This window comes from Podarcis tiliguerta (assembly GCF_965153285.1).
Source record: "Podarcis tiliguerta genome assembly, chromosome: 7".
Classification (NCBI taxonomy): Eukaryota; Metazoa; Chordata; class Lepidosauria; order Squamata; family Lacertidae; genus Podarcis; species Podarcis tiliguerta.
In genome coordinates, this window is record NC_139540.1 from 37,927,294 (window position 1) to 37,941,359 (window position 14,066).

Sequence of the window (14,066 nt, forward strand, 5' to 3'; positions counted from 1 at the left end):
GACCGTCTGGTTGCCTTGCCTACTTTATGAGGAGAGATGAGTTGAAATGAGAGCCTCAGGCAACTTGTGACCCAGCCGGAGAAGACAAATAAGACTATGGTGGCTTTGGATTTGCTAATGCACAGACCCAGTTAAAAGCCCAGTCAGATTGTCCCAAATTCTCCTTGAGCCAAGGCTCAACATCATGAAGTCATGGCTTTTAAAATCCATGCCACAAACTGGGATTGTGCACCACATGGCTGAATAATCACTACTTTTTATATTGAGAAGGCAGACATGGGCTCTGAGGTCTCAGCCAATTGTCTCTTGCTTCATGCGTCGATGGCAGTTCCTTCACATCTTGATTTTGTCTCATCATTTGCTTTACATGTTATGATTAACAGTGATTGCATTACAGAATCCACCTTAGCCCAAGATAACAATTAGGGAGGACTCCCTACAAATGAGATATGCAGTGCTGAAGATGGTTGGCAAACTCTTCATAAAAGGTTTGAACAGTTTCACCACCTCTTTTTATTTTGTGGGGACTGACTGAGCTTGGAAAGACTCGCTCTGGTGAGTCTTATGAGTCACACCAGTCTCTCACGTCCCATCCATAGCTCATTTATCACGTCTCATCCTGATCTCTGGTGCCACGCTGATTTAAATTTGATGATAAGCCTACTGTCTACTAATGCTATTTTGTCACTTTCTCATTCTGTCCCAATCTAAAACAAAACCCAACAACTTACACAGTGTATTTCCCTTTTATGTCAGATTTCAGCATTGTTACACTCACCTTATTTGATCCTCATTAATGCCAACATGAGTAAAAAGTCAATTTACAACATCACTTTTCAGGAATGACCACTTGGAATGTGGACTTTAGAATGTGTGAATTGTTCAGAATTCCTTTAGTGTTATATTTAGTACAAGCAAGAATCTTACAGAGCCAAATACCCGGACCTAAATCCACCTTTGTGCACCCATTCACACACTGGCATGAGGTATATCTTTTCCTCAATGTATTAATATTTAAGTAGGAAACTTGAATCTCCAAAACCTCATAGCTGATCAATCACAAACCTATTTTATACTGAAATAAGCTGTAAAACAGTGCACTGAATTTTAATAGAGTACACAGGAGGTACGGCTTAACTGAGGTTGCTACCCTAATCACGCATTTATCACATTTTCCCCCCATCTCATTCTTTACCCAAGAAAGTGTGGTATACATGAGGTTGTTCTATTTTATCATCACAACTGTGAACAAAGCTTAGGCTAAGGAATAAAGGTAGACCCTATTGGCTGAAGGTGACAATGTTGGATCCAGGAATAACCCCCACCCCCACCCCTACCCCAGCTATGGAGCTTCTCTTTCCAGGAGAATACAGCTCTACCGAAACAGGCCATTTTGCCACCATGCAGATCCAAGAACTCAGAATACTTAAAACCTCTGTCTTAACAGGATTCATCTTCAATTATTAGTAAAGATTAGTAAAAAAAGAAGTTGAGATTATAATGCAATTTGTTGTTGTTTTAAATGACTGAGGACTGCCATGTCCCCCACCCCCGCACTTGTATTCTATCTCAAAATAAAATTGTGCTTTTCCTTCAGGTTAGAGATGGATCTGATTAATTCCTGATATTTTCAAAGTGGGGGGATCAGCCATTATTTGTGTCATTTTTTCAGCCTCCCTAAGTGCAGCCGAAGATCTGCATAGCTCCAAGTAGAGTCAAATCCTATCATGATTGCAGTTCTCCTCCTACATTCCTACCTCTGGAATGTAGACATTGTGGCTTCAACATCAAGCTAGCTTCCCGCCCCCTTCACCCACCTAGTTTTTACTTATCATCCCACTGATGAATAATTCTGTCACTATTGCTCACTGTTTTGTGACATTTTGGTTAGCCCTAATAAAAGCATCGCCTGATTTCCCCACACATCCACCCAATGGACCAACACGGCTTCCTCTTATTTTTTCATGTCACTTTCCCATAAAAATTGTTCTTCCCCAGTCTCTCATAGATTACAGAATTGTTGGCTACAAAAGATGTTTCATTGTTTCAAAAGAAGGATTTAGTTGCAAATTTGTAGCTTTTGATAAGAGGTTTTTTTTTTAGAGTACATACATTACAGTACTGCTACTATTATTTAAAGGAGTTAACTGCAGCGCATGGAATATATGTTGGGAATTTCCAGTCTCTTACATGCTACCTAACCCCTATAACCAGGGTAGTGAGCAGTTTCTCAGAATACAATGGAAGCCCTGCCACTTTGATGATAAGCTCCCGCAGTTAGCTTAAAACAATAATTCTGTACTTTCTTTCCTGTGTTGAGATTTATTTTAAGTATTAGTATAAAATATCACAGGGTCTGATAGCAGCCAGATCAGTTTGTATAAAAATCAAGGGTCTGTTTGTAGTATATTACAGGCTATATTTGACACAGGAAAACGCTTAATCATGAATGCTATCAACACCACACCCACCTTTTGTAAAAAGTCTTAAAGGCTAGATTTATCATTGTGAACTTGAACTGGAGAGAGACAAGTCATCATGAATCTCGAGGCCCTTTCTGAGGAGCTAGGGTTAAGGGGCATACTGTCCACAATACATCTGCCACTGTCAGTGTCCTGATGCCTTAACAAATGTTGCCGTCAGCTAAATGGAAATGGATAGCCTGATAGGAATATTTGCATGACAGGCAACACTGGAAACACCAACATTAGCATCTTAAAATGGTTTGATCTCTTTAGGATATATACCACAGTTGGAACCCATATAAAATTATTGAGGAGGAAGGGACATCTGCCTATCAATGGCCCCTCTTAAGTTTGCTGGAATATGTCAAAAAAATTCAGATGGTTTGAGAGGGAGGGGCCACGAAACTTCCACATAGGTGTTCAGGATGTATCTTGCTAGACAACTGCTGAAGGGAGTTGCTCTTTATCATTTCCCCAATTGTGAGTGTTGGCTAGACTTTAGGGGAGTCTGGCTGGAATAAATGGATGGCTGATTGGCAGGACCAGTTGCAGCATTTTAAGGTGCCGAGGTCTTTTCTGATACATCCTCTCTCTCTCTCTCTCTCTCTCTCTCTCTCTCTCTCTCTCTCTCTCTCTCCCTTTCCCTCTGCTGCTTCAGACTTCTGCTTACCAGCCAAACTTCTTTCTTTCTTTCTTGCTGTTTTTACAAAAAATGGGAGCACACCTTATATTTCCCATTTGAAGTCCTGCACCCTGTTAGGACTTTTTTACCTGACAGAGGTAACCACAGTGAAAGGTAATGCACAAGTTTCTAATATTTATTTTTTCAACATCTTTATCAACGACTTGGATGATGGACTCAAGGGCATCCTGATCAAATTTGCAGATGACACCAAACTGGGAGGGGTGGCTAACACCCCAGAGGACAGGATCACACTTCAAAACGGCCTTGACAGATTAGAGAACTGGGCAAAAACAAACAAGATGAATTTTAACAGGGAGAAATGTAAAGTATTGCACTTGGGCAAAAAAAAATGAGAGGCACAAATACAAGATGGGTGACACCTGGCTTGAGAGCAGTACATGTGAAAAGGATCTAGGAGTCTTGGTTGACCACAAACTTGACATGAGCCAACAGTGTGATGCGGCAGCTAAAAAAGCCAATGCAATTCTGGGCTGCATCAATAGGAGTATAGCATCTAGATCAAGGGAAGTAATAGTGCCACTGTATTCTGCTCTGGTCAGACCTCACCTGGAGTACTGTGTCCAGTTCTGGGCACCACAGTTCAAGAAGGACACTGACAAACTGGAACGTGTCCAGAGGAGGGCAACCAAAATGGTCAAAGGCCTGGAAATGATGCCTTATGAGGAACGGCTAAGGGAGCTGGGCATGTTTAGCCTGGAGAAGAGGAGGTTAAGGGGTGATATGATAGCCATGTTCAAATATATAAAAGGATGTCACATAGAAGAGGGAGAAAGGTTGTTTTCTGCTGCTCCAGAGAAGCGGACACGGAGCAATGGATCCAAACTACAAGAAAGAAGATTCCACCTAAACATTAGGAAGAACTTCCTGACAGTAAGAGCTGTTTGACAGTGGAATTTGCTGCCAAGGAGTGTGGTGGAGTCTCCTTCTTTGGAGGTCTTTAAGCAGAGGCTTGACAACCATATGTCAGGAGTGGTCTGATGGTGTTTCCTGCTTGGCAGGGGGTTGGACTCGATGGCCCTTGTGGTCTCTTCCAACTCTATGATTCTATGAAAAAGACCAACTATTATCTGTTAGTATTTTTCATGCTAAATCTGCCTACCTTCCAAAACGCTGCAGCTATACTGTTGATGAGGACAGACAATCACCAGCACACAGTGTCTGTGCTCAAAAGTTTGCACTGGCTCTGACGTTTCATGGCTCTCTGAATTCGGACCAAACTAGACTTTTGCTAGCATGCAGCATGAATCTACACATCTTGTTTTTTAATGCTAAATTACAGTTGTCCTGGGGCAGGGGATCCTTAAAGAGTACATATCACGTAGGAAGGGAAGTCTGATCTCTTTCTCTTCTCTCCATCAACACACGACATCTTATTTGCAAATAGTTATATCAGTCTTTTATAACCAATCCATATGAACCAGGGGTGGGTAACTTCAGGAGAGGAATCAAAACGTGGTCCTATGACTGATCCTCAGGACTCTTCCTTACACTACACCTCCTCCTGAGCTATTCCCACTTTGCTCCCTTCTTGAGTGTTTTTCCTGGCTGAAATGTGTCAAAGAACTCTAATAATCCCTCATGGTTGCCTGGAAGGAAGGGAGGGAGTGTGAGTGTGTACAGAAACTTTTCTACTGTACCACAATAAAATTTACATCCATTGCTCTGTCCGTTTTTGCTTACGGTCTCATCCAGCACTTGACCAAAGGTTGACCAGATGGAAATGTAGTCCACAGACTGCAAACGTTTTCTCATATTTTAGGCCTGATATAAGCCTAAATCCATCCTCTCTCTTGGGTTTCAGGTTAAGATTCCTATGTTCATAGCTAAAATTCTTTGTACAGGAGTTTATAATTGAAAAATTAAGGCAGAGAGTACACTGTTCAAACAAGTTGGTCTGACTCTCTGTTTGTATTCACTGCTTACATATTAGAGAGATCATTTGCTAACCAAACCTAGTCCAACATACAGTATGTCTCATCCTAACAGAGCTACTATATTTTGATATTTTTAGTCTCCGCATTCCTTGCGTTAATCATCAATACGTGAACTTGCAGACAATTCACTTTCAATTTGCAGCCTTAAAATAGCTTGGCACTAGAAAGTATGAAAATTTATGGTAGTTGTGTGCTTTATTTATTCTTCCTTTTAGTAATGAATATAGTAGCAATAAAGAAGTGTTTTCACTGTTTGCTGTTCCAAATCAGAACAGTCCATTGGGATCCCACTTCAAGAGGTCTCAGATCAGATTGTCATTCTATATGTTATAACAAGATTCTAAAATAAGTGTTTGTTTAAAAAGGTGCTTTGTATTACTTGCTCAAGAGGGGGTGCATGCCCATTTCCCAAAGTATGCAACAATACAAAGCCAATCACACTTCACAAAAAGCTTGATTAAAAAAACTTTTTTTAGCATGCATCTAAAAATTAATACTTTGCATTAATATATTGGAAGGGGGTTCCATAACATTGGTGGTGCCACAGTGGCATTGTGAGACAAAGTTAAAAGTTCCTCTGTTTGCTAACCATAATAGTCAGGCAGGAAAATATGGGGCAAGGTGGTTCCTCAAGTAAGCTGGTCACAAATTGTTTAGAGTTCTGTATAGTATGACAAACACCTTCAATCTGACCAGGTAGCATATTGGCATCCAGTATAGTGTCATATACAGTTTTTCATCAGAAAACATTCCAAAGTGGTTTACAGAAGAAATATAATGAGAAAAGGAAACAATATACAGTGGTACCTCGGGTTAAGAACTTAATTCATTCTGGAGGTCCGTTCTTAACCTGAAACTGTTCTTAACCTGAGGTACCACTTTAGCTAATGGGGCGTCCCGCTGCCGCCGCGCTGCCGGAGCACGATTTCTGTTCTCATCCTGAAGCAAAGCTCTTAACCCGAGGTACTATTTCTGGGTTAGCAGAGTCTGTAACCTGAAGCGTCTGTAACCCAAGGTACCACTGTAATATGCTTTAAATGTATATGATAAATCTTTGACACCCCCCCCCCCAATTTATTCTGCTTTTGGCTGTTTTGTGTGATTTTATATGGTGACGTATCACTGTAGTACATAAAACAATAAAACACCAAACACCATAACACAGGACTTGGTAGCCACACTAATAAAGCCACACTTTTATTTATTTATGTATAAATAGGTACCGTCCAGAGGAAGCCCAAGATCTGCAGAATTGGAGCCTCCCTAACTGAAATGAGCACATACATGAAAAGCCATGAAAAGGTACATGCCCACTGCTCCAGTTCTCTGCTGAGATTCAGTGTTCTTCCCATCCTGCATAGGTTAGTTCTGACTGCCAAGCTAAAATGCACATGCACAGGCCTAAGGTCTGTGCAATCATAATATGTGTGACTGTACACATGCTTACTGCTGATGTGGCAGATGTCAAGTTGATGGCCTTAACCTGCACTTTCCATTCTTTCTGGTGCATGAGTGACTGTGTAAGTGCCCTAACAATTTCATCAAACCAAATTTGGTTTTGATTTCATAATTAATATATACACATGCTCATGAAATTTGGGTTCTATTTATGAGCTCTATTTGCAAGAGTGTTTATTTTCTTAAACATTAACTTAAGGGACAAAGAACATACCTTCCATTTCATCATAGTAAATAAGTTTTGGACATAATATTGTGTCAGAGACATTCTCAGCATACTTAGCCTCTTAGCTGCATTCCAGATGTGTTTCGTCCTTCCTGCAGAAAGCAATGTTAGGTGTCAAAGCAAGATGCAAACTCTCACCTCTCCCGAGTTTTTGAAATACTTTTCACGGTTATTCTGCCTGAGGGGCAGGATGTTGCTGTCAATTATTATAGTTTACTCCTAATCTTTTTTCCTTATCGTCTCAGCTTTGTATATACTGTCAACCTGACCACATGACTGTAATGGAGGTAAATGGCTGCTGCAGTTAATAGGCATCCTCATAGTGCCTTTGCATGTATTTTCAATGGCAGCTTTGCATAAAGTCTAGAAAACACTTCAGCATTTGTAGAACTCAATGCAAGGGATACACCTTAGTAGCAAAATGTTGACTCTGTGTCTGGCTCCTAATTTTTTTGTTACATGCATGGCAATTCGTGATGGTCCAGCGTAGATAAACAACCGTTCAACTGGCTTACTGTGGCATAGCTGGGGGAAAGAAAAATTATTTAGGAATTTCTACGCTGTTTTTTCCCCTCTAGGTCTCCCAAAGCAACTCATAGAACAATTGAAAAACAGATTTCTATTAATAAAGTACCAAAAAAATGTAATTAGAATATTCAGTAAAATCATTGTAGAAGCAGTTGTGTACTCTATAAGCTGATCCTTGAGCATTGTCCTTGAAAGCTGGGAGACAAATTGTCCCTATTTGCCGGTGACCTTTTCCAATAAAGAAGTTTATTAATTTCCATGAATTGTTGTGAACTGAAGGAGCTGTGCAGAAACCAGATAGAAATTGACAGGTTGCCAAAAGACATGCCCAAGGATGGATTTTGACTGTAAGTTCCTTTGAGCCTCCTCATGCGGCTGTGGCTGCAATCCTATGCCCTGAACTCTATGGGGTTACTTCTGAGTATGCTTCCATAGGCCCAATTCCTAGTATCTCTGGTTAGGGCTAGGAAAAACTCCTGTCTGAAACCCTGGGGATTTTACTACCAGTCAGTGTAGAGAATACAGAGCTTGATGATCTGACTTGGTATGAGGTAGGTTTCTACATTTACCTTTTTTTCTTTCTTTCTAAGATGACCAGGGCTTATGTTAACAACATCGAGGTATCTTTAAAACAGGCTATTAGAGCAGAAACTCATAAGACACATGTCCCACAACTTCAAGCAGCCTCTGTTATGGATAAAATCAAATGTCTTTGTCTGACATATGTTGAGAGTTCTTTTTTATTTTTATAATGTGGTGAGACACTGTATTAAGCAAGCCACAGGCATCATATCACCTTTCATTTTGTTATCCATATGATCTCCCACAAAAGCAAAAACATTCTTATATTATGATCCTCCATGTCAGTGTAATGAAGTCATTTGGAGTTTTGAATTAGGACTGAGAAGACCCTGGTTCAAAACCCTGCTGAACTGACATTGGGACAGTCACTCTCTTTCAACTTAACCTATCCTATATGTTTGCTGGTATGATAAAATGGGAGGAAAAAGAGGATTTTGTACACCGCTCTCTGGAGGAAGGACAAGATAAAAATAGAATGTAAAATGTACTGTAAATGCAAATAAATTGTGCACATGCAATTAGCTGGAACTACCCAGTGCATACAATGTAGGCAGCACTGATGTATATTTAGAACCATCACACTTGTCAGTCTACATGTGTGAGTCATTAAACTTTCTACATAGATGTGACTTCCACATAGTAATTTTATCATAGTGTGGAGCAATCCTGGGCTACATGCTCTGAGGATTTTTCGATGTAGTTCAATACATGAAATATAAAGCCACTTCCATCTCCCCGGGAAAGATTTTCCCAGGAAACTCTCTACAGTGTGATAAAGACAGACTGTTTTATTTATTTATTTATTTGGCTGTATGGCTTTCACAATGTGAGCATTTTATTTTGTTCCTTTAATGGGGGTTTTTTTTGGTTAGAGTCATTGTGTAAGGTGCCTTGGGATATTTGCATCCTGTATATTGTATGGCATTGTGTTGTGTAATTATTATTAAAAAATAAAATCCCTGACAGCCTCCCGTGCCTAAACTCTGCAAGAGGAGTAGGCATATTAATCTGCAGCAGCAAAAACAAGAGCGTCTCCAGATTTTATCCATTGCAACAAAGTCAATCCTAGCTGGCTGACTTGAGTGATACTGTGACACAGGTGGAAATACATACAGTCCAGATTCCAAGAGACTGTACAGGGAAGAGAAGCAACACCAGCATAAAACTGGAGGCCACCCATAGAACATAACTGTTATGGGTCTTCTAACTCAACAAGGTTGCGAGCATCTAGCACAGGTTACCCATCCCTGGTCTAGTGGAAGCAAATAGGTGAAGTGGACCTAGAGAGTTTTTGTGCATGCATGGAGACCAAGGACACTAGGACCCCCATTTACAATATCAAGCACGCCATTCCTTCTATTCCTGGTGCTCAAGTTTGAGTGTCATTGTTTATGTAGCCCAAACTACATCAAACATGTGTAAGAGACTACATAAACAGATGAGGTGGGAAACCTAGGTTTGCAGAAGTACAAAAAAATATTTATGAAACAAAAAGCTCTAAGAAGGGAAAACCTGTAAAAGGAGCCAATTGAGCACTAGTCATGTACAGTTACCACAGAATATTGATTGACTGATGCGTGTGGGCAGGGGGAATATAAAATGGGGAGGGGATGGAATGGAAGGGAGCATCATGGGGAGGAATATGGCTGAATGACTGTAACATGGTTTGAGCATCATTTGAACTATGAAAAAGCAGCATGCAAATAAAATGATGTATGTATTGCATGGAGTGGTGAATAGGAGCACACTGTACTGAACCATTTCATTGCAGATTCCAGTTATATAATACATTGTGTTAAACCAGCTGAGTGCTGGAATGACTTCAGATGGCTCTTCACTTCATTGGGTGTGTGCTGCTTTCATTAAATGAACACCACTTGAAATAGTTGTATAGCTGGGAAACTAAGCAAACACTGCTAGGCGATGTGCTCATTGTGTGTCCTCAAGCAAATGAGTGTGCCTCCAACTTGAGCTAGTTACACACTCCTGTTTACTCTGCATCCAATGTGCACCAACCTCTGGTTTGGGAAGTGGTGTATACCTAGCATTAATCACAATACATATCTTTCCTGTCATTTCTTATGAAATACTGCTTCTTGGGGTGTTTTCCCCAAAACCAGCTTTGAGCCAAACAAATTGAGAAAAAGCTGATACACAGCCTATGTTTGCTATGTGTAGTAGTTGTTGTTGTTCTGCAGGATGTAGAAACTAAAGGCTGTAAGCTCAAAGTGCTAAATTGATTATTAAGAACAAGGCCCTGTCTCTAAACTATTATGTGTCATCACCTAATTTTTCCTGCTCTGGTTCCACTGACTTATAACTTCCTCACTAGAACCAAGAACAGCAATTATACAGTTGAGTTACCCTGTTCTTCAAAGACATGAAGCCTAAATATAATCCTATAGTACTTTATAGGAGACAAAGCACATCCTCTTATACATTCCTTTTTTTGTTTTCAATGAAGTTCAGCACAATAAGGACTCACTTGACCTTTGTCCCTTCTATAGTTCATTTTAACATTGTCTGAGAAAAGATACGGTTTGGATTTTGCAAGGCACAGGTGCTCCATCCCAGTATGGACATGGCGGAGCCTCCACGGTTGCGATATGAGCACAGGACTTTTCAGACCAGCAGCTGCACTCAGGGGACAGCTTTTGTGGGCCACCAGGAATTTCCTGTGATAGAATATCAGAAATCTACTGGTGACTAGTAGGAGGTGACTTCAGAGGGCAAAAGTTCCCCTTCTACAATAAACATTCTCACTGTTACTGTATAGATTTCCTACTAAACTTGACAGCAAAAAAAAAAAAAAAAAAAAGTGGGAGAGAGCCACTTCACATCTGGACAGAGCTAGGACTTGGAGAAAGAAATCTTAGTAAATGAGACCCATTGGCAGTGGGTGGAAAACATTTTATTCATCCAGACTTTTCATGTGACCACCTTTTAAACATCTCTGCAGTCTTCTCTTGTTCTCCTGCAGTAGCATTGTTTTCTTTTTTATATATTGTTTTGAATTGTTGTCTTAGCTCATCATTTGCTCTGTACTTTGATATTCATGTGTTGACAAGGAAACTTGACAGGTAAGTGAGTTACTAATAAAATAAACCAACAAAACCCTCTATCAGACTGCATAAAACAGCTCAACGCTTTCCATTTCTGCTGTTCAACCTCTACCTCCTGCCTCCAAAGATAAGCACTTAAGGTTTATTACTTTTATGGAAGCAAAGCCCTACCCTGGGAGTAAGCAAGTGCCATTGAACTCAGTGTAACTTACTCTTGAGTAGACATGTTTTCTCTGTACGGATATAAGGAGAGCCCTGATGGATCAGAGTAAAAATCCATCTACCTCCAGCAAATGTTGACTTACTAATCAGCGCTCTCCTAAAATACTAGCGTAACAAGGCCATTTTTTTTTCATTCAAGGGGTATTCCCTGCCTATCACTGCCTGAAACCATCAAAATAAATATCTCTTGAACTCCCTTTTCAGAGTTAGTAAACACTGTTATTTGCAGAACACCAGTTAAGAGACCTGTCCTTCATAGTTACAATTTACTATGTTAAATGTTAAGATGCCAAATCCACACACGCTCCTTGGAAAGCTGTCCTTGACCGTTCCAGGTGCGTTAAGAGTAGAGTTGGGGATCAGGTATTCTTACATCAAATGCTGAAAATGCCTTGGGTGCTGCGCTGCAGGGGTGCCACAACAATGCTGTAGAACAAAGTTTGAGAGGTGGAGGTCTGGATATTAGCATTGCTCAGGGCACTGCTGAAATTTGAGACACCAAAGCCCACCACCGTGAAAAGGGGCCACATTCTGATTTCCTAAATATAGGGGGCAGGGCATTTCCTTTCTTCCGTGACTTGGCTTCCAGGGAGCAATTCAGAGGTTGGGACCACCCACTGGCTTAACACCAGGAGCTGAAACACTTCATCACAGGAGTGACCATCATTCTTCATGAAGTGCTACATTATCACAGAAAGACCACATTCTGGAGGTCTGTTCTTAACCCGAAACCATTCTTAACCAGGCACACTTTCGCTAATGGGGCCTTTCGTTGCCGCTGCGCTGCTGGGTCACCATTTCTGTTCTCATCCTGGGACAAAGTTTGCAACCCGAGGTACTAAGGGTTACCAGAGTTTGTAACCTAAAGCATTTGTAACCCGAGGTACTACTGTACGTGAATTCACAGTCTCATACCATTTAAAACAGTAATGGCTTCCTCCAAATAATACTGGGAGCTAAGAGTGTTGATAGTTGTTAGAAGACCCCTATCTCTTCCAAGCTACAATTCCCAGAGTGGTTTAATAATTAGGTAATCCTTTCACAAGGAACTCTGGCCATTGCAGCTTCTAACAATTCTGTACCCTTAACAAACTACAGTTCCCAGGATTCTTTGGAGGAAGCCATGACTGCTTAAAGTGATATCACAGTGCTTTAAATTTAGGGTGGGCATGTGGCCTGAGTTGGACTGTGCTACAGGGTTGGTATAACGCATGAGAGAAAGTGCATTGAGCTTGGATCAGTTTGAAACCACACATGACAGCACTGAAATGGTAACTTTAAATGTAGGAAGTGCCAGTTCCTGGTTTTGAAGGTCCCCTGGGCAAAGTTGTCTGCTGTCCTCCGGCTATCGATTCACTTGCCAGTCCCTCTAGCCCCAGAAAGAACCACCTCTGAGAAAGTGAGGGAAAGAGAAAAGGTGAGCAAGGTGTGTGCAAGTTACTCCTCTCATCATTTGGTCACTCAGCGATGGCAAGTGAACAAGCAAGAACATCGAGGAGGAGGAGAGCAGGGCTAAAAGGCTGTGGGGATTTGCATTGGGTTCCATACTGGAACATGGGGTAGGGCAAGAAAAAGGCTGCAGCTAAGAGATACAGCATCTGCTGTGCATGTAGGAGGTTCAGTCCTCAGCATCTCCAGGTGGATGTGTGAAGTTCGCAGTATGAAACAGTGGAGAGCCACTGCTGGTCAGTGCAGATATTGATGAGCTACATGGATCAATGGCCTGCTTTGGTATACGGTAGCTTCCTATGTTTTAATGCTACTGACCTCTGGCATAAGCCCTGAATGGAGCATTTTGTCCTTGCAAACACAGGTGAAGGCATGCTGAATGCTCCCTTGACAAAAGTGTTCTCTGAAGAGTCACTTTACTCCCTGTACAGGTGTCAGATGGGGAGCACAGGCTCATGCACAATTTATGAATGGGTGATCTCTAGGCTTGTGGTTCTTTGATCAAGCAATAGGTAAGCTGAAGGAGTCTTTTCCAGTAATCACTATTTTACTAGTGCAATGAAAATCAAGGTAGTTGAGTATAGTCAAACTAAATCTCCAAGAGCTTGTTCAGTATGATTTTCCCCCCTAACTCAGACTGGAGAAAAAGGATTATTTCCAAATATGAAATATTGCTGCTTCTGAAAAATATATGGTATCATTAAATGATTAAATGACTTGTAAGGACACAGTCCACATCTATTTCCACCGGAAAGTGGAATGCAGAACAAGTGGGTTATTTGTTGTGTCCTATACCCTTAAAGACTGTAAATCTTTATTTCTTTTTGAGTTACCGGTATTTTGCAAATACATACAAATCAAAACTTACAAACATGAAAAAGGGGATTTTTTTTAAAAAAAGATTACAAAAAAGAGAAAAGAAAAAGAAAAATTCCTTCATTATTAAGCTAAGACTTTGCAAACCAAACACATATATTTTAAACAATTGCCTCTTACATATTGTCTATTTTCCTATGAAGCTGACACTTCTTAGGTATTCATATTCTTTTGCTCTTAAGACTTCCATTAGTCTCACAACAGTTCATTATTCCTAATTAAAACCCGCTTATCTGTATTTCAGTACATCCCTCATCTTGGTATCAGGGAGCTTTTTACCTTTGCAGAGTTATTCTAGACACAACCAAGTCTTCACTGCTGAACCTTGGCTCATCAGATATTTATTTAGGTACTCCCATTCTTTCTTAACGGTCTTATTTGACTTGTCTCTTATGATATCTGTCAGCTTCGTGAGTTGCAAGTACTCACTCAGTTTACACAACCATTCCTCTTGGGTGGGTATGTGTTCCTCCTTCCAATATTTAGCCACCAATACTCTTGCTGCTGACGTAGCATAGAGAAATAGTCTTATTTTTTCTTTGGGGAAATTGTTTGTCA